Raw genomic sequence first — 18809 nt, 5'->3', positions numbered from 1 at the left:
TCCCCTTCATTTTTGTTTTGTTTTGTTTTTCCCTGTAGATCCCAAATGTCAGATTCCTATTCCCAGTCCTATATTGTATAATATGCCATTCTATATTGCCTGTTGACAATCTTGTGCTTTCTGTATCAGGAAGCAAGGACAAAAGAAAACTTTTCAATAAAATGTTAATAACAAACCTGTTTGGCGTTATTCACACACCCTAAGCCAAAAAAGGCAAGGAAAAGAAAGAAAAGAGCATCATATATACTAATAGTGATCTCAGTTCTCAGTGCGCTGGCCCTTATGTAGCCAAAATGGCACCATCAGTGTATAAAAGGGAGAGCACCAATATGGCCAGGTTTGCAGAGGTACAAAAATCCTTTAGGAAAAAAAATGCTAAGGTGATAGCGATGTTGGAGAAATCTGCAAAGGAATCAAATGAATTCAGATTCTGTGAATCTGAACTGCAGATTCTGCAGAAGACTGGCTTTTCCTGAGTGGCACGAATTCCATGGACTTGTGGACCATTTTTTTACTCTCTGGAATTTTACAATAATTTAGCTGTAGAAAAAGATGTAAAAAAAAAAAAAAAAACCTGGCCCAAAGTGCACATTTCCCCCATAGGCTAAAGCATTAAAAGGTGCATTTTGGAGGGATCTGCACATTTTGGGAGGGGGATTTGCACATTTTGGGAGGCGAATTTGCACATTTGGGGGGAAATTGCACATTTGGGGAGGGATTTGTGCATTTTCACATTTTGTTTCAGGTCCCACTTGTCTAAAATATAATATAAACCCTGCTCCAGAGAGTAATGAATCTACAATACCCCTGCTCTCTATGGGGAAGGGTGGGATATAAATAAAATAAATGCAATCACAAATCACTGATAAAACATATACAAATATGTATATCCCAATAGTCCCATAAGGATCATGGTTATGTGTGTTGTTAGTACACGTGTCATGTATCCAAAAAGACCATGGGAGAGTGATGAATGACAAGTCAATGAAGCTCTCTTTTATGCAGATGGGTCTTGGCTCAGGAGATAAGATAAAGACTACTTACATACTCCTCCTATGGTAATACAAATTCAATTTATTTTCAAAAGAATAGGTTCTCCTTCATGGTTGATACCCAAAATGCCCCCACCCCACCCCAACACACACACACACACACACACACACACACCCAAAACTTAATCATGGGAATGCTGTTCTGGGTACAAGTTTGACAAGTTTGTCCAGGGCTTTAAAAACAACAACAACAACAACGAGACACAAATAATGCAGTTCCAGGAAACAAATGTGCAGTTGCAAAAGAGCAATTATGCTGCTCAAAATTCCAGTCGTGCTAAACTTGTATTAGCTAATGTAAAATGTGACTGATAAAAATGTGAAAATAAAGTGAGTAATCCAGGCTCCTCTAGACTAGACCCCGAAATCCTGGTCAAGCATACCCATTTCTCCTCCCTTGGCAAAGACACTCCCTGCAGACTCCACTGCTCGTCTCTATAGATGTTTCCAAGATGAAGGAAATCATTCTAGAAGTTGGGGACCCATTTCTTGACAAGTCATATGGCACAGTGGTGATGCCAGGAAATATCCAATATGACATTCTTAATAGGGACTGTGGTACTGTATTTGTGCACCTGGTTCCCCCCACCCCCTTGGTCGCAGTTTTGTTCATATCCCTCACTCCAGATAAAGTTTTGCTGGAGGTCATGATGCCTCTTGTGTGAAGCTAGAATATAACACCCTTCTGCCTCCTTCCTTGGTGCTATTAAATTCCCAGTTCTGATGCTTTTTCCGCCACTCTTGTGTAGGCTTTTATATGTCAAGGAATGTGACCCTAAGCAACAACACATGCATGTGTGCGCACATACAAGGAAAATGCATGGGTGTGTTGTAGTGGTGCATGCTACGAGCATGAATTAGAGTGACAGATCACTGTGCAGTTCAAATTGTTCCTTTAAAAAAGCCCTGATAAGTGTCCAGTTCGGGAGTTTGTTTTGTTATTAGAATATTTGCATCCAGCCTTTTCCATCCCTTTGGATATATGAGATGGCTAGCAACAACAAAAAAGAATAAAAGCAACAGTAAAACAAAAAGAATAGCAGCAAGTAGCATTCAACAGGTTAATAACAAATAATTATTTATACCTGAATAGCCTATGAAAGAAAAAAAAACGCATTTTCACTTGTTGCCTAAACCCAGACAACGAAGAACAAAAAATACCACCCTCTGGAGGACGTTCCACAGTCTTAGATGTCCCATGCTTGCATATCCGCCTGCTGCACTCTAGATGCTGGTGATGTACAGAGAGAACAGCAGGGTCAGAGTCAGACCTATCGTTAGGCAGGGTAAGGCAGCTGCCTCTGGTGGAGGATGCTAGGGGGTGGGGAGCAGTGAGGTGTTGGAAGATGCAGCTGTGGGTGTCATGCAGCCTGTCCCGCAACCCGAAGCTAGCTTGCTGTCCTCGAGTGTGGTGGCTTCTGCATGTGGAATGGGAGGGGGTGCCATTTTATTCTTTGCCACAGGCAGTAAAAGATCTTGGTCTGGTGCTGTAGAGCAGGACCTCCGATGATTAGCTGAGTGATCAAATAATCTCGTAGGGATGAAGTTGGTCCTTCGGATATCCTGATCCTAGATAGCTTATGACTTTAAGGGTTAACCCCCCCCCATCATTTTGAACTGGGCCTGCCAACAGCAGTAGTTGGCGAGGTGGCTTGCTAGGCAAAACAGCTGGCAGCCACTGCATGACAACTGAAGAGGGGGAGACTTCCCCTCTGTACATCCATGCAGTCAGCAGCCACGCTCTTGAGCAGTGCTGGCTGGGACGCCTCCTGCTTAGGGGTGAACGAAAGTCACTTACCTTTTCTCGCAGCTTTTTCGCGGTGGGGGGGAGCGCTTCGCTGCTCCCCCCGCGAAGTTCAGGCCGGGGGGGGAGGCTTCCCGCCTCGCCCGGCCGAAATTCAGGCCGGGGGGGGAGGCTTCCCGCCTCGCCCGGCCGAAATTCAGGCTGGGGAGGAGGCTTCCCGCCTCGCCCAGCCGCGAACACGAAAGTAAAAAAAAAAAAAAAAAAGTCCCCTGATAGGCTACGTGACGATTCACGTAGCCTATCACGGCTAGATCTGGAAAGTCAGCCGTGATAGGCTACGTGAATCGTCACGTAGCCTATCACGGGTGACTTTAAAAAAAAAAAAAAAAACGCGTACGCGAATGGCGGCCCCCATAGGGAGCCGCCATTCGCGTTCCTTATTTAGTTGCTGTAGTCTACGTCAATGTTTACGTAGACTACGGCGAAAATAAGGGCAACGCAAATAGCGTTGCCCTTATTTTCGCTGTAGTCTATGTAAACATTGACGTAGACTACAGCGACCAAATAAGGAAGGGGAATGGCGGCTCCCTATGGGGGCCGCCATTATCCGTACACACTTTTTTTTTTTTTTTAAAGTCACCCGTGATAGGCTACGTGACGATTCACGTAGCCTATCACGGCTGACTTTGCAAATCTTGCCGTGATAGGCTACGTTAATCGTCACGTAGCCTATCAGGGGACGTTATTTTTTTTTCTCTTTCATTGCAATGGCGGGGGCGGCAGCCGGTCGAAAGACCGGCTGCCGCTCCCGCCCCGCTCGAACACCGGACGAACTGCCAGCCGGACCCGCCGCCGGGAGGGACATTCAGGGAAGGTAAGTCCCGTCCCGGGGGGGGTGCGGGGTGCGGGGGGGGGTGCGGAGGATTTCTCCCCGAAACTTGTTCGGGGGGCCAAACACGTTGGCGCTCGGCCCCCCGAAGTTTCGGGGAGAAATTCTCCGCCATCCCTACTCCTGCTGCCGCCACTCCCTGCTTCCCTGTGCTTAACAAGGTATGGACTGGAATCCCCACCCCCAACGCCTGATTGCTACGCAGCAACTGGGAGCTGGCGAACTTGATATGAAGCCATGCAGTGCTCCAAATGTGCTGCCCCAGTTAGCGATAGGGCAGTCGGGATGTACAGGTTTGGTAAAATACGTTCCGTCTGCATTTCACAGATTGTCAGGTGCCTTTCGTTCTGTCATCCGTTCATTGACAGAATCAGATTTTTTCCAATTTCCCGTATTGGCACAAATTCACACTTGCAAAAATGCCCCAGTCCCCCCACATGTGCAAATCCACCCCCACCCCCCATGCACATTTTTAAGCTTTAGCCTATGGGGGAAATTCACCTTTTTGGCTGGTGTTTTTTTATTTTACATATTTTTCTACAACTAAATTTGGGTAAAATCCCAGAAAGTAAATAAAACGGTCCATGGAATCTGTGCAACTCAGGAAAAAGCGGTTCTCTGTGGAACTGGCAGATTGAATTCATAGAAATCCAAACTCGTTTGATTCTGTTGTGGATTTATCCAACATTCCTATATGGCAGCCACATTTGGGATTAATCGCAGCTTCCAAACTCAATTCAAAGGCATCCCTGTATAGGGCATGTTAACAGTTGCAAGGCTCTCTGATGAAAGCAAGCCACAGTGTCAGGATTGAATTTGAGTGCAGGGAGATAGCAGCTCAGATTCAGAAAAGGAGCAGCCAGAACTGTGGGAGGCTTTTTCACAAGCCAGTTCAGATATGGGTAGGCATGCTTCTCAGGTTACCAACTCCCAGATGGCTGGGCATGAAACTTCCTCCTTACCCTCCACCCCCCTGTGAGAAGCAGCTAGCAGGAGGAGGAAGGGATTGAGGACTGTGACCTAAGAGATGCGAGGCAAAGATGCAAAGCTAAGAGGGAAATGTAAGGGGCGGAGCTCAGACGGTCGAACCAGTTAGCAATGCGTGAGAGGCTACGCAGGGAAGCGGCACATGAGGGGCGGGACCTCCCTCCCTAAGTTAGCCTAGCCAGACAGCCGCCCTTTCAAACTGTGGGCAACTTTCGGTGATCCCATTTGAATCCCCTGGAGGCATTCCTTTGTAGCCAGAGAGTCTTGGAGGATTTACATCTGTAATGAACCTGTGAATAATGAATTAAAGGTGTGAGACTGAAGCCTCTCCTTTTGCGTGTTTGTGAGTGCTTAAGGAAAGAGGGGGCCAAGGGAATTGTGACAACTAGGCTTCTTCTATTCAATGTCCTACTTGTGGGTTTCCTGTAGGCAGCTGGGTGGCCACCGTGTGAACAGAATGCTGGACTAGATGGAGCCTTGGTCTGATCCAGCAGGGCTCTTCTTATGTTCTTAACGCATCCATCTTCAGAACCACAGGCAGACAACAGCCTCTGCCATTTGACTTCCCAAATAGGTCTTCATCATTATCTTGTGTGACACTGTCCAGGAAGTGCACAGAAGGAAAGGTAGAATCCTCCGCTCCTGAATGTGGAAGCCAAGCCACACACTGTTGCTGTGGATAAAGAACACTGCCACCTATGCAAGCTGCCGCTCCAGATCAAGGTTATACTGCCAGTACTTGTGAAGGACCTTGCATCCTCATGCCGTAAGAGTGCATCCTCAATACTGTGGCTAATAGGGTTGGATGGGATCATGGCGGAGGGGGCTGTAGCTCAGCGGTAGAGCATGCTTTGCACACAGAAGGCCCCAGGTTCAATCCCCACCATCTCCAGGTATGGCTAGGGCAGAATCCTGCCTGAAACACTGGAGAGCCACTGCCAGCCAGTGTAGACAATACAGGGCCAAGGGTCTGACTCCATATAAGGCAGCTTCCTATATTTCAGTCATGTTCTTGTGAGGGCCCTTGCATCCTTATATGTATAATACACAGCACAGTGGCATCCTTCGTGCTTGCGGCTAATAGGGTTGGATTATATCCTTTGAGTTATGCCTCTTATGTTTTCATCCCATTGATGTGAATTCAAAGGAGAGAGAAAAACAAAGCCTTGTATTTTTTTTTTACATATTTGTATCTCAGCCTTCTTCCAAGGAGCTCAGATTCTCCTATTTTATGTGTGATTCTCCTATTTTAATCTTCACAACAAACCTGGGAGGTAGGTTAGGCTCAGAGATGGTGACAACTTAAGCTCATGGTTAACCAATAGGTTTCATTATCTGAAGAAATGTTTGAACCCGTATCTCCAGAGTCCAAGCGCAACACTCTAACCACATCACCACACTGATTCTGTTTGTGGCATCTACATGGAAATGGGAAGACATCATGAGGGTGTGGCACAAATCCATATATAAATATATAAGAGATGACCATATATGAAGAAATCTTAGTTATTGGCAAATGGTGGGAAAAAAATAGCATGAGGCCCCAGCAGACTGGAAAAAGACAAGATTGTGTCAAGTATGCCATACAAACTATGATGGGGATATTGCGCAGAACCAGGAAAAGGAGGTCCTGGGAAATCATAGGTAGAGCTGTGGGCTTAACCCGCCACTAGAAAGTTATTAAGAAAAATGATCTTACGCATTAAGAGAAAACTTTGGATTAGTAGAAAACAGTACGGTTTTATTAAGCAGAGATCTTGCCAAACCAAGATTACTTTCTTTCTTCGTCAGAGTAGGATGGCTGGTTTGGGGGCAGGGGAAATGCAATTGACAGAATGAGAGGATATTCTCCAAAGAAAACTGGAGAAAAGTAACTAAATTCCAAGTAGAAAACTGATTAGATATCAGGAAATATTTCTGAGTGGAGCAGGTTGCTTAAGGAGGTGACATTTCTTTCTTTGGAAGTTTTAAGGAGACTGATCTTCATCTCTCAGGGATGATTTAATTCATCTTAGAAACTAGAAAATCCTTGTCTTCTAGTTCTAAGTTTCCACCAGAAGTACCCCTCCAAAAAACCCTTTCCAGAACTTTTTCTGACAAATAGGCCATGATAGAGACATCATATTGTATGTAACTGATCATAAAAAATCTCTGTCCATATATGTACCCAACTAGTGATATTCCTACTCTTAATAGCACGTCTGCTGAGAAGTATGCCAAAATGGTTTAGCCTTCATGTTATCTCCAACCTGAATATAATAGTGAGCAACTTCTGGGATCTGTTCATTTGGGGTTGTGGGGAGAACGCAGGCTAACAGAATCACAGTGAGGCACAGTTAACTTCCCATTTACCTCCCTGCACATTCCAAGTAAAATAAATTAAATATTTAAAAGACAGCATGCAGCAATTTTCTTTTGTAAATGGTGAAGGCCATTTGTCAAGCTGCAGCTGTGTTTTGCAAGCTGTCGAATTGTGCTTACATTGGTTAAAATAATCTTTATATTTCATTAAGCAACCAAATAAGCTGATCTTCCCCACTGGCTGTATAGATGGCTTTAATTTTCAAAATCTGCAAATGCATCTTTTATGTCGTTCGGTGGCTGGAGGGCATTGGTAATGCCACAGCCAATTGGAGAATAAGCAGCGGAGTTTGATTAGGTGGTATATTATATAAATTAACATTGTGCAGTGAAAAGAGCAGATTTCAAGTTGTCCTTGATACAATGGGGGATTGAACTTTCACCTCTCCTATTAATAATAGTTGGAGCTCCTGTATGCACTATGTTGCCAGTCTCAAGTGGGTGAGAATTAGAAGAAAGTTTGTGAAGAGAAAGTTAACAGAAAATAGAAGCACTTACAATTAATGTAGGTGCTCGCCTGGCACCTATATTGTGGTCTTTGGGGCACCCGGTGAAGGCTTTATCGTCCCAGGCATTTTAGTCTTTCAGTTTCTGTTGTTGTTTTAAATATGTTACTGTATTTTAAATCTTTGCACTGCTGCTATGTTTTATTTTGGTTTTTATTTTTCATTTTGGTTTTATACTGCAGTTCTAAACCTTTAAACGTTTATATTACGTTTTATTGTGCTGTGTTTCATGTCTTTATTTGTTGTGAACCCCCCAGAGTGCTTCGGCTATTGGGCCATCTGGAAATGTAATAAATAAATAACAAATAAATGCAAGTGAGATTAGGATCAATATTGTGATGTTAAATGAATGCTCAGGAACTTGGAGATATACTTTTGTGTTTAACAACTTGCCCCCAGCTTCTAAATGAGCCACTGTATAAGGCATGCAGGATGGCCAGAGGCGTGAGGTGGCTGCATGATGAAGAAAAACAGTTCCCCACTGAGAGACTTGCACTGGGTTTCCAACTTCTGGCACATGTGGGGCAAGGATTTCTCCTCCATGCCATTTCTAGGGGCAGGAGTTTACCTCTGGGGCCTGGCACAGGGGGCAACCCGAAAGGGTGAACCCTTCGGATGACCCCAAAGGCAAAAGCATCCTTATGAAGGTTTCTTTTTCATGAGGAAGGGAGTCAGCTAGGCCTTGGGTTGTTTCCTGAATGACAGTCAGGAGAGTTTGGAGGAAATAGTGTTCAAGAAAGTCAGAGACGAGAGAGCACAATACTGAAGTCCCCGTTATTGCTTCATGGATGCGTGATAGTAAGTCTAGGCTTTATTTAATCAGTATTACTACCTTGTTTAGTGTGTTTTTAATCAAGCACTTAATAATTTATTGGTAGGGTTAATAAGCTGGTTGAGTGGACTGCATCTTAATCTGACTGCACTTTCGTGTGATGGTATTTGGCTGGACTGCACTTTCTTTGACCTCTGTAGGGACACAAATGGGAAAGTGTGACCCTGTTACTTCTCCATAATCTCTCAGTGGCTTTTCATACCATTAACTATGGTATTTTATTGGATCAGCTCTGTGGATTGGGTGTCAGAGGCATGGTGATAATGTGGCTCTGCTCTTACCTGCAGGGTTAGTTTCAGAAAGTAACATGGAGGGGGGTGTTCTCCTTTACCCCAAGTAACATCGGAGTTTCTCTTTTGTTCTTTTATAATGTTTATTGAATATTTATTTATATTTGTTTTGCATTGTTTTGTACTGTTTTTTTTCTTGTACACTGCCTTGAGAGGGTTCTTTCTTATTTAAAAATCATACTAAAGAAAGACCTCATGACATTTGAGCTGTGGGTTCCTGCAAAGGTCCATCTTATGCCCCATGCTCTCTAACATATGGAGCCACTGGGTGAGGTCATCAGGGGATTTAGAATGAGGTAGCATCAATATGCTAATGACACTCAGCTCTACTTCTCCTTGTCATCTGAGTCAGGTGCTCAACTAGTGTCTGGAAATGGTTATGTGCTGGATGAGGGCCAATAAACACAAAATGTATCCTGGCAAGAAGGAGGCCCTGTAGATATCTGGTTCTCATCTCCAGGAACTGAGTACAAAGCCTGTTCTTGATGGGGTTGCGCTCCCATTGAAAGAGCAGGTATGTAGCTTGTGAGCAATCCTTTGATCCAGCACTGTCTTTTGGAGACTAAGTGGCCTCAGCGGCTAGAAGCGCCTTTTACCAGATTTGGCTGGTTCCCCAGCTATGACTATTCCTGGAGTGTATAGTTTGGCCATGGTAGTTCAAGCATGGGTAACCTCCCAAAGATTACTATAATTCATTTTATGTGGGCCTCCGCTTGTTGAAGATGACCCGGAAGCTTCAGCTAGTACAGAATGCAGCAGCCAAAGCTGTAATTGGTACAGCCAGGCAGAACCATACTGCACCCATTCTGAAGCCCAGTTCAAGGTGCTGGTGCCTATCTTGAAAGCCCTAAATGGTTTGGGATCCAAATAACTGCATGAGTGCCTCCCCCTATATCAGCCTGCCTGTGATTTAAGATAATCAGAGGAGGATCTTTCCCAGCTACCTCAGGCACATCATGTGATGACAAGGCAAAGAGCACTCTCTATTAAGGGGCTCCGATTATGGAATACCTTCCGTATGGTTGTGCAACTGGTGCCAATGAAGCAATTGTTTTGGTGCCAGTTCAGAACCTTTTTGTTCTCTCAGGCATTTTAATTTGTTGATATGGTTTGTGTGCCTTTTTGTGATCACTGCCTTCTCTTTAGCAATGATGATGTTTAATTGTATTTTATTGCATTTTGTATTATTAATTTAGTTATACTCTTGTACATCAACCTGATATCTGAAAGGATGAAATGTGGTTTAAAAATATTTAAATAAATCAATAAAATCTGGAGCTCCAAGAGCCAAATCCTAAAAACCGAAAACAAAACTACCCTGTGGTTCTCTTCTAAGACCAGTAGGCTTCAGTAGGACTTTGCATTGTCATTTGGCCAAAAATACAAAACAAAAAATAGACCTTTTTCATACTAATTTTTGCTATTCTTAGACTTACTGTCCTACAAAGATTAGGTTGATGCTCATTGTTTAAACCTTTGGGGGACCCATCTGAAGATGAAAGATGATGCCAGCATGAACAACAAGAGAATGACATTTGAAAGCACATATTAGCAGTGATGTTCATATCCGTTGGATCTCAAAACTAGTGCACTCATGATATTACCATGATTCACAAGCTGCAGCATTCTAGTGCCTATGGCAGGACAAGACTCTGCATGCCTACTCAGAAGCAAGCAGGAAAGAATCACTCAGAAGCACTTTCAAAGTGCTTCTTTGAAACCTGTGCATGACCACTCAGATGTAAGCATGAGCATCATGTCTACTCACAAGTAAGCAGGGAAGCCTCTGCATGTCTGCTCAGAAGGAAGCAAGACTGAATCCCTCAGCAGCACTTTCAAATAGCAGTTGAACATCATGTCTATGGACAAGTAAGCAGGGCACGCCTCTGCATGGCTACTCAGAAGTAAGCAAGACAAGCCTCTGCAGGACAAGGCTGAATCACTCAGCAGCTTCTTTCCCTGGCTCCACCCCCTTTGCCCTGCAGGGAAAAGCTCTTATCTCTGATCAGCAACTGATCAAAGATAAGCACTTTTTCCCTTCCTGGCAGAGGAGGCAGGGCCATGGGAAGCAACAGCTGGGCAGGATGGGGAACCCCCATGGGCCTTATCAGGCTCACAGGTTGCTGGAGGTTCCCTACCCCAGCTTTAGAGACATGCAGTTACTCATCCCTGAAAATGAGGACCTTAGATGCCCTGAAAGGTCTAGTTCAGAAGTCATGTAAATGAAAGTTGTTCACTCTCTAAAGCTTTGTTCCTTTCCTCATGTCTCCCCAATCAGTGTCTTACATGACTACGTGCCAGTGACCCATGCATACCATCTTCTCTCTTCCCCTCCATCTCCTTTACTCTAGATACCAATTTCTGAAAAGGAATCCAGTTGTGGCAATAAGAATAAGCATTTTTCTCAGGAGTTTAGTTTAGTTTGTTTTTTAGTGAAGACTTTTAGGTCCACTTTCATATGCCCTTCAAATGGGCTAAACCTGAATGAGTGTCCAGATGCAAAATCACCTCTGTTTCTCCAAGACGGGTTCTCATGTCCACTGACCAAGCAAAATATCCAAACCAACCAGCTGAAATGACTGAATTGCTGCTCTAATCACATGCTTATTGATTTGTCAGGAAACTAGTCAAGGCATGTAGCACAAAATGAATAAAGGAAAGATTCTCAAGAGGATGAAGCATAAACCTGAAGGTTCCCCAGAGGGTTTGATATAAATATTAATGGCAAGGTGGGAGAAAAACACATTCATTTCATTTCATTTCATTTCACCTCTAGAAAGCACTTTTCTTACAGAATCTAGAGAAGAAATAGATTTAGCCCTTACAACTTTTCACCACAGTGAACTAGCCTACTGGTGGTGGTTAGGGGTGTCAGAGAATTTCTCGCCGAAACTTCGGGGGGGCGAGTGCCAACGTATTCGGCCCCCCGAAGTAGTTTCGGGGAGAAATTCTCCCCCCGCCTGCCCCCCGCCCCCCCCGGGATGGGACTTACCTTTCCCGAATGTCGCTCCTGGTGGCGGGTCGCAGCGGTGGTTCGGCAGGGCTTCGACAGGGGCGGGGGCGGCAGCCATTCCAAGAAAAGTAAAAAAAAACACCACGCCCCCGTGATAGGCTACGTGATGATTAACGTAGCCTATCACGGCTAGATTTGCAAAGTCAGCTGTGATAGGCTACGTAAATCGTCACGTAGCCTATCATGGGTGACTTTAAAAAAAAAAAGCACGTACGGCTAATGGCGGCCCCCATAGGGAGCCGCCATTCGCGTTCCTTATTTGGTCGCTGTAGTCTACGTAAAGATTACGTAGACTACGGCGAAAATAAGGGCAACGCTATTTGTGTTGCCCTTATTTTCGCCGTAGTCTACGTAAATCTTTACGTAGACTACAGCGACCAAATAAGGAACGCGAATGGCGGCTCCCTATGGGGGCCGCCATTTGCGTACGCGCTTTTTTTTTTAAGTCACCCGTTATAGGCTACGTGACGATTAACGTAGCCTATCACGGCTGACTTTGCAGATCTAGCCGTGATAGGCTACGTAAATCGTTACGTAGCCTAGCACGGGGCGTTGTTGTGGTTTTTTTTAGTTTTCTGTTGAAGTTCGCGGCTGGGGAGACGGGGTGCTTCTCCCTGGCCTGAATTTCGGCCGGGGGTGAGGCGGGAAGCCTCCCCCCCGGCCTGAATTTCAGCCGGGCAAGGCGGGAAGACACCCCCCACTCGCATGAACTTCGGGGGGAGAAGCGAAGCGCCTCCCCCCCACCGCGAAAAAAGCTGCTGGACAAGGTAAGTCCCTTTCGTACATCCCTAGTGGTGGTTGGGATTTCAAAGAAGTTCATTTCAAGAAGGAGGCAACCCCAACCATGAGGTGATCAGTTAACTACTCCTGACAAAACTGAGATATCATTGTTTGTTCCTTGCCTTTGGAAAACCTAGGAACAGCCATAGATGCCAAAAGCTTCCATCAAGACTTCAGACTAACATGAGGAAAGACTTCCCCGAATGTGGATCTCAAGGAAATGGAAACCTGGACAGTTCTTTAGGGTGAAAATCTGCTGGCTGAGGGTCTATATGATTTTGTGGAAGCTGGCAGAATGCGAGATACAATGATGCCATGACAGATATGCTGGCAGAAGCCTGGGGAAAGTGCCCAGCTCAGTCAGTGATGACAACTAAAGACTTCATTTAACTGCCTATATCACACATTTAAAGTGGGGAGGCATATCATGCATCCAGCTGTCCTACATAAATATTGAGAAAGGAGCTGCTGGATCCTAAACCAGGGTGGCAAAGCTGTGGCTAGGGATATGTGAATCAGCAAAACTCAATCTTGCATAAGTTCTCTGAATTTATTCTCAAAGCTCATTCCAACTGGAATCTGTGTCAGATTGCAAACTTTGTTTTCTATGTGTATCTTCATGTGTATTTTTCAAAATATATGCATCAATTGTATACATCTTTGAAATGTACACATTCTTCTCCCATTGATTAAAGTGTATTTCTCTGCATTTTTCAAGAGTACTCATTTTTTTCATGTGTATTTTTCAAATGTACGCCTGCTGTCAAATGCATTTTTTTTGGTCTGCGAATCACATTGCATGCTTGGAAATGTACAGACTCTGACTACAGATTGTGTCTGAGTCTGCATTCAGTCCGGAAATGTGAACTGGGTAAATCTTGATTAAAATGAACTGAAATTAATTTCTCATATTTCCCTACCTGTGGCCCTCTAGATGTTGTTGGGTGATCATTCCTGTCATCCTGGTAATAACTCCTGTCATCCCAGAAAACTGGCCAAGCTGGCTGAGGCAGATTGGAATGGGTAGACTTCTGACCAGATGTTTATAATTTTCTTTAAAATTTACAGTGAAAGTAATGTCACATCTCTCCTAAGCAATTTGTTCCACTGGCCCTCTCCTTTTCAATTAATGCTTTCCCCAAACCCTAACATTAACAACTCCAGTTAAATTTCACACCCATTACCCCCCTCCCCTGCTTGTCTTGGCCTATAGCAGGAGTGGGGAACCTGTGGCCATCCCTCACCACTGGCCAGGCTGACTGGGGCTGACTGGGGCTGATTGGGAATTGGAATCCAGCAACAGCTGGAGTGCCACAGGTACCCCAGTCCTGTCTGACAGGGAACTGTTGTTATCCGTCTTTTGTTGTTAGCAGCACTTTAAACATCTGGAGATGGATTGTAATTTGGTTGAACATACTTATTTGCTTAACCTCTCATATTACATCTTCCCTACTGTAATAATGTTTGCAACATTCCTCTGAATTATTTCCATTAGAATATAAGTAGATATGGCAATCAGCTGGGGCCAGGCCAAGGCAGAACTTCAGAGGATTGAAAAGGACTAGACCCAAATGGATTCTTATTTGATCTTTCAGTGCTTCCTTCCGGTTTCTCATTGATCTATCAGTTACTCCGTGATGATTGTGGTCATTCTGTTGTCCTTTCCATATTATTTGTGTCTATGGGTGCAAACCTATCAATTGTGCCCTTGCAGCTCAGAAGCTTCCAAACTCGGAGGCTTCTGAGATTCCTATGTCTGCCGGGCCGAAGCTGGCAGGGTGAGAGGAGCAGTGGAGGTGATCTCCACCTCTCTGTCCTCCATCTTTGGTGATTTTCGCTAGGTGGGCTTTTCAGCCTGTCTGGCGAGGGTGCTTTGGAGGGGAGGGAAGAAGGCTGGAGGATGCTCAGGATAAATTCTGAGCCTCCCTCCCTTCCTCCCTCCACCCACCAGACCGCACCCTCACCTCCTCCTCCAAGGTCGCTTTTCTGACCTTGGAGGGCAGCCAGTGTGGTTCTTTCCATGCTACCTGCAAGGCAGTGGGGGTGGGGTGGAAGGATCTCCAGCTCCCCCTTCTGAGGTCAGAATGCTGTCTCCAACCTCAGAAGGGTTTTTCTGAGGATTGCTCTCTAGCTTACATTACTCTGGATATGAAACACTGATCTGAAACTTAAACCCGTATTGAAGTTATTGGCTTGGATCCGAAGATAAGTTAAGTTAATATAAGGAAGTTCACTGAAAGAATGTTTGGGGGGCAATTTTTCTCTCTCCCATCAGCCCTCCTGTGGCCAATCCAACATTGTTCAGGAGGGCCCCCCACCCTCAAAAGAGGCTTTGGGGGGGGCACAAGTGGCTGCAGAGGGAGGAGGGGTGGGAAACATTCCTTCCACGAATGTCCTTAAGTTCACTTATGTTAGGATCCAAGCCATTAGGTTATGTCTGTCCTGGGGATGCTGGAGAAATCTGCTACAGACTCAAGTAAGGCCAGATCCCCAGTCCACAGCAGACTGGGCCCCCTTACCTCTGCGCCCACCAGACCCCAGGTGGGATGGCTTCCAGAGCTTAAAAAGACAAGGTCCGCAAATGGTGGCTGCCATTTGTGGACCTTGGGAAAATCAGGCCGTAAATTGCATATTTTATGCCATTTGCAGCTGTAAAGCACTTATATCTACATACATCGCAGCCATAGAAGCCATTTGCAGACCTTGTCTTTTTAAAAGCAGAAAGGCACCCCTCAAAATCTGGCAGGTGCATGCAGGGCTCTGGGAAAACCTGGTGAGCTCAAGTGGCCTGGATTTCCCTATGGTGGACACCAAGGGTCACCCATCCCTAGTCTATCCTGCTCCTTTGCATAGCAAATGAAACAAAAACATGAAATAACGATACAGCAAAGGCAGGGACAATTTATTTATATTGAAAAAACAGGTTTATATATAGGTTTCCTTTGACCCCCTTAACTACATATCCAGCTACCTTAAGAAAGAACTTAGTTATGTCAAAAAGAAATCATGACAAGTCTGTGGCCTCTCTCCTACCTAGGTGCTGCTTGTAGCATACACCCCTCAGCATCTGTTGTAACAATTTTCATGTACTGGGGGGCAAAGCCCTCCTCTCTTAAAAAAAAAAAAGGAAACCAACTTATACTGTGGTCCCAACTTGCCAAACCATAGTACCTAAACCATAAATCCAGTACCTAAACCATAAATGGTTTACCATGGTTTAGTACCTAAACCATAAATCCATAGTACCTAAACCATAAATAGTTTACTATGGTTTACCATAAATGGTTTTCCATGGTTTAGTACCTAAACCATAAATCCATAGTACCTACACCATAAATCTAGCATTTGGTAGTATTGTGACTGAGTCAAGAACTACAACAACAACATGGCGGTTGCTGTGGTTTTCTATCTGCCACGCCACAGAATGATGGAACTTCTGGGCCACTACATTTTGGAGAAGCTATAATGGCTGTTGCAACTACAGCTGCTGGGGGCTCATCAACTGGCAAACTGCTTAGGGCCCCCTCAATCCTGACTCGAGTGGTCCCTGACTCTGGTGGGCTGTATACATTCTTGTGCAAAACCTTCTCTCAGAAGAGCTTCTCTGGATTTAAGGTCCTATTTCTCAAGCAGTGCTGTCCCACGAAGCTGGAAACAGTTCTTCCATGAATGGAAGAGGCTTTCCACTAGCAGATGGGACTTCTGGATCCAAGAGATGTGTTTGTGCTCATCAGAAGTAGCCCTTTCATATTTTTTCTCCCTATAACAGGGATTGAAGATGGACAGCTCCTAGCGCTACCAATCAAAAGACATTGTGCAGCTGTTCCATCTTGTCCTTAACAGGTTTTCTGTTAAGAAAAAAAGATGGAAGAAGCGGTGGGAAAATATGGGTTTTTTTTTTTACAAATGGAAGGCATCATTGTCTGGACCCCCTGTAAAATTCTGTGAATAAGGCAGGGAAATTGCATTAAAAAAAGCCTCATCCCAAAGCACCTAAAATCTCCAGTTTGATTTACAGGTTGTTAAAAATACTTTTAGCTCATTCCCCCCAAGCCCAGTGGGGCATTCAGGATCCACGTATCAAACTTATTCCCAATCCAGAGACACAGTATTGTTCCAGCCTGACCTTTTCACACTCTTATCATGCCATCCCCTGATCTCACGTATGTGCTGCTAATGGCAGCTTCTTTCTCCACACCACTGATTCGGATAAATCCCTATTTGATTTTCTACCCCACTGGAGAACTGCACCCCGGAATTGTGCCATCAGAGGCACCATTCAGGAAGGGCACCGAGACTGGCTGCCCCATCCACTCTTCACCATGTTCAAGGCAACATGATTATTCTTCCGGACACTTATACAACCAAGAATTATGCAGTGCAAAACTGAAATGCAAATAAATGTTGTTGGCATACACTCCCCCCCTTCTCTTGCTATTTAACATCGAACGTACCCAACATCAAGCATATGAACCGTGTTATGAATCTTTTTCCTCCTACTGGAAACTCTTGCCCCCTATTGAAACCTGAAATGGTACCCTGTTCATAATTTGCCAAATACGCAAATCAATTCTGGCACTCTTATAAACCATGTCGCTGTTACCACTTCCGGATACCCAACTCTCCTTCTGTCACCATCACCGGTAACCATCTGGTTCTTCTCCACACCACCACTGTTTCCAAGCTCATCTCAGCCACCACCAGGATATTTCCAAGCCTCCTTCTATGGTCCATAGGAGAACAAAATAAACTCCCATTGCCACTATGAACTGAGATCACAGAAGATCTGGAGATGGGTATTAGAAGGGCAGACGCTGCATAGGTAACCATTTGGAGCTTTTTTTGCAGAGAGCTCAGATCCCCTTTCTCCTTTGACTGCCATAGGTCACTTTCTAGTGTTTTTATGCCATGCTGTCAGTAGTCACCATAGGGCAGGGCATCACCTTTTCTTTGCTCCTTCTTTTGCTTTTGGTATTCTAATCTTCATTAAATGGTCTGATCTGCAATGAAAGTGTGTGTGTGTGTGTGTGTGTGAGTGAGAGAGAGTGTGTGTGAGTGTGAGTGTGAGTGTGTGTGTGTGAGAGAGAATTTTGCATCACAGCAAAACATGGAATGAGATAATCTTCAGGTTCCTTCCTCATCCTTGATATTATCACTCAGGACAAACTGAGGTCCCTAGGGCCAAATGGACCCATTTCAGAGGCCCTCTGCAAGTGATCTGTCCCTTCTCTGGCAGCCCACTGGACGTGAAGGAAAGTGGAAAGAAGGAGAAAAGAAGAGGTGTCCAAAAAGAGTGAGAGAAGAAGGGGGCTGCCCTGCCCACTTTGGGCTTGCTAGCATCAAGGGTAGGCATGGTGGGGCACTGGCCACACGCCAGGAGGGGCACACTGACAAGAGTCCCCTGGCCTTTCTCCTCCTCTTCACCATTGCAACCAGCTTGTCCACCTGCCTCTCGCTCCTGCCCAGACAATGGTAGTGGTGGAGCAGGAGTTGCTGCTGCCTCCTCGCTGGCTGGCTCTCTGCCTGTCAAGCGAGCAAGTGGTGGCAATGATGAGAAAGAGGCTGAGGAGAAAGCGCGACTGGTGGCAATGGTGGTGAGAAGGCAGGCTCACTGAGGGAGGAGGGCCAGTGGGGGAATCTTGCCCAAGGGCCCTCAGAAACCTGGAGCTGGCCCTGCCTCCACCAACTGCTGGCTTCAGCCCCACCCACTGCCAGCAAGTGGCCCCTGGCAAATCACCACTGAAGGAGGCCAGCCCTCGACAAAAAGAAGAAGATAGCCTACCCCTGCTATACAAGACAAACATTCTCTCTCTTTCTTAACGTATTATTCCATTCACCTATAAGTGAAAAACATATTCCATCCAGGGACATGTGTCGTTTATATGCATGCGGTGACAGATCCTTACATATCTGGGAGGGCTTTCTAAATAAATGATTTCTGCATGACGTTTTCTCTCATTTCCTGCCACTATTTCCTGAATCTTTCAGGTCCAAAGGCCCCCAAATTCCCATAAAATAAATGAATTCTGAGCCCTAAATCAATGTTGTTGGTCCTGAGAGGACACTTGATGTCTATGGAAACATTCCCTCTTTCATAATTGATGGGGATATAAATAAATACTGCAACTTTGCTCTCAGGTTCATCCAAAAAACTGTTGACTCTATATGCACAATAAATCAGGTTTCAAAAGATTTCCTTTAAAATACCTAAAGAAAGTTGCAATGGAAAACAAGACACAAGGCTGGTTATACTGCAACAGTTTTAAACCTCAATATATATTTATTTGTTTGTCCTTTTGCTTTTAGTAGACTTGAATTCTAATTTCTCTCCAACATAAAGGAGCTGCGAATGGGA

Source organism: Heloderma suspectum, chromosome 4 (assembly GCF_057233095.1).
Source record: "Heloderma suspectum isolate Gila_16-S chromosome 4, 16-S_ref, whole genome shotgun sequence".
NCBI classification, from domain to species: Eukaryota; Metazoa; Chordata; class Lepidosauria; order Squamata; family Helodermatidae; genus Heloderma; species Heloderma suspectum.
The sequence above is the reverse complement of the archived record's forward strand: the minus strand, read 5'-3'. Positions refer to the sequence as shown.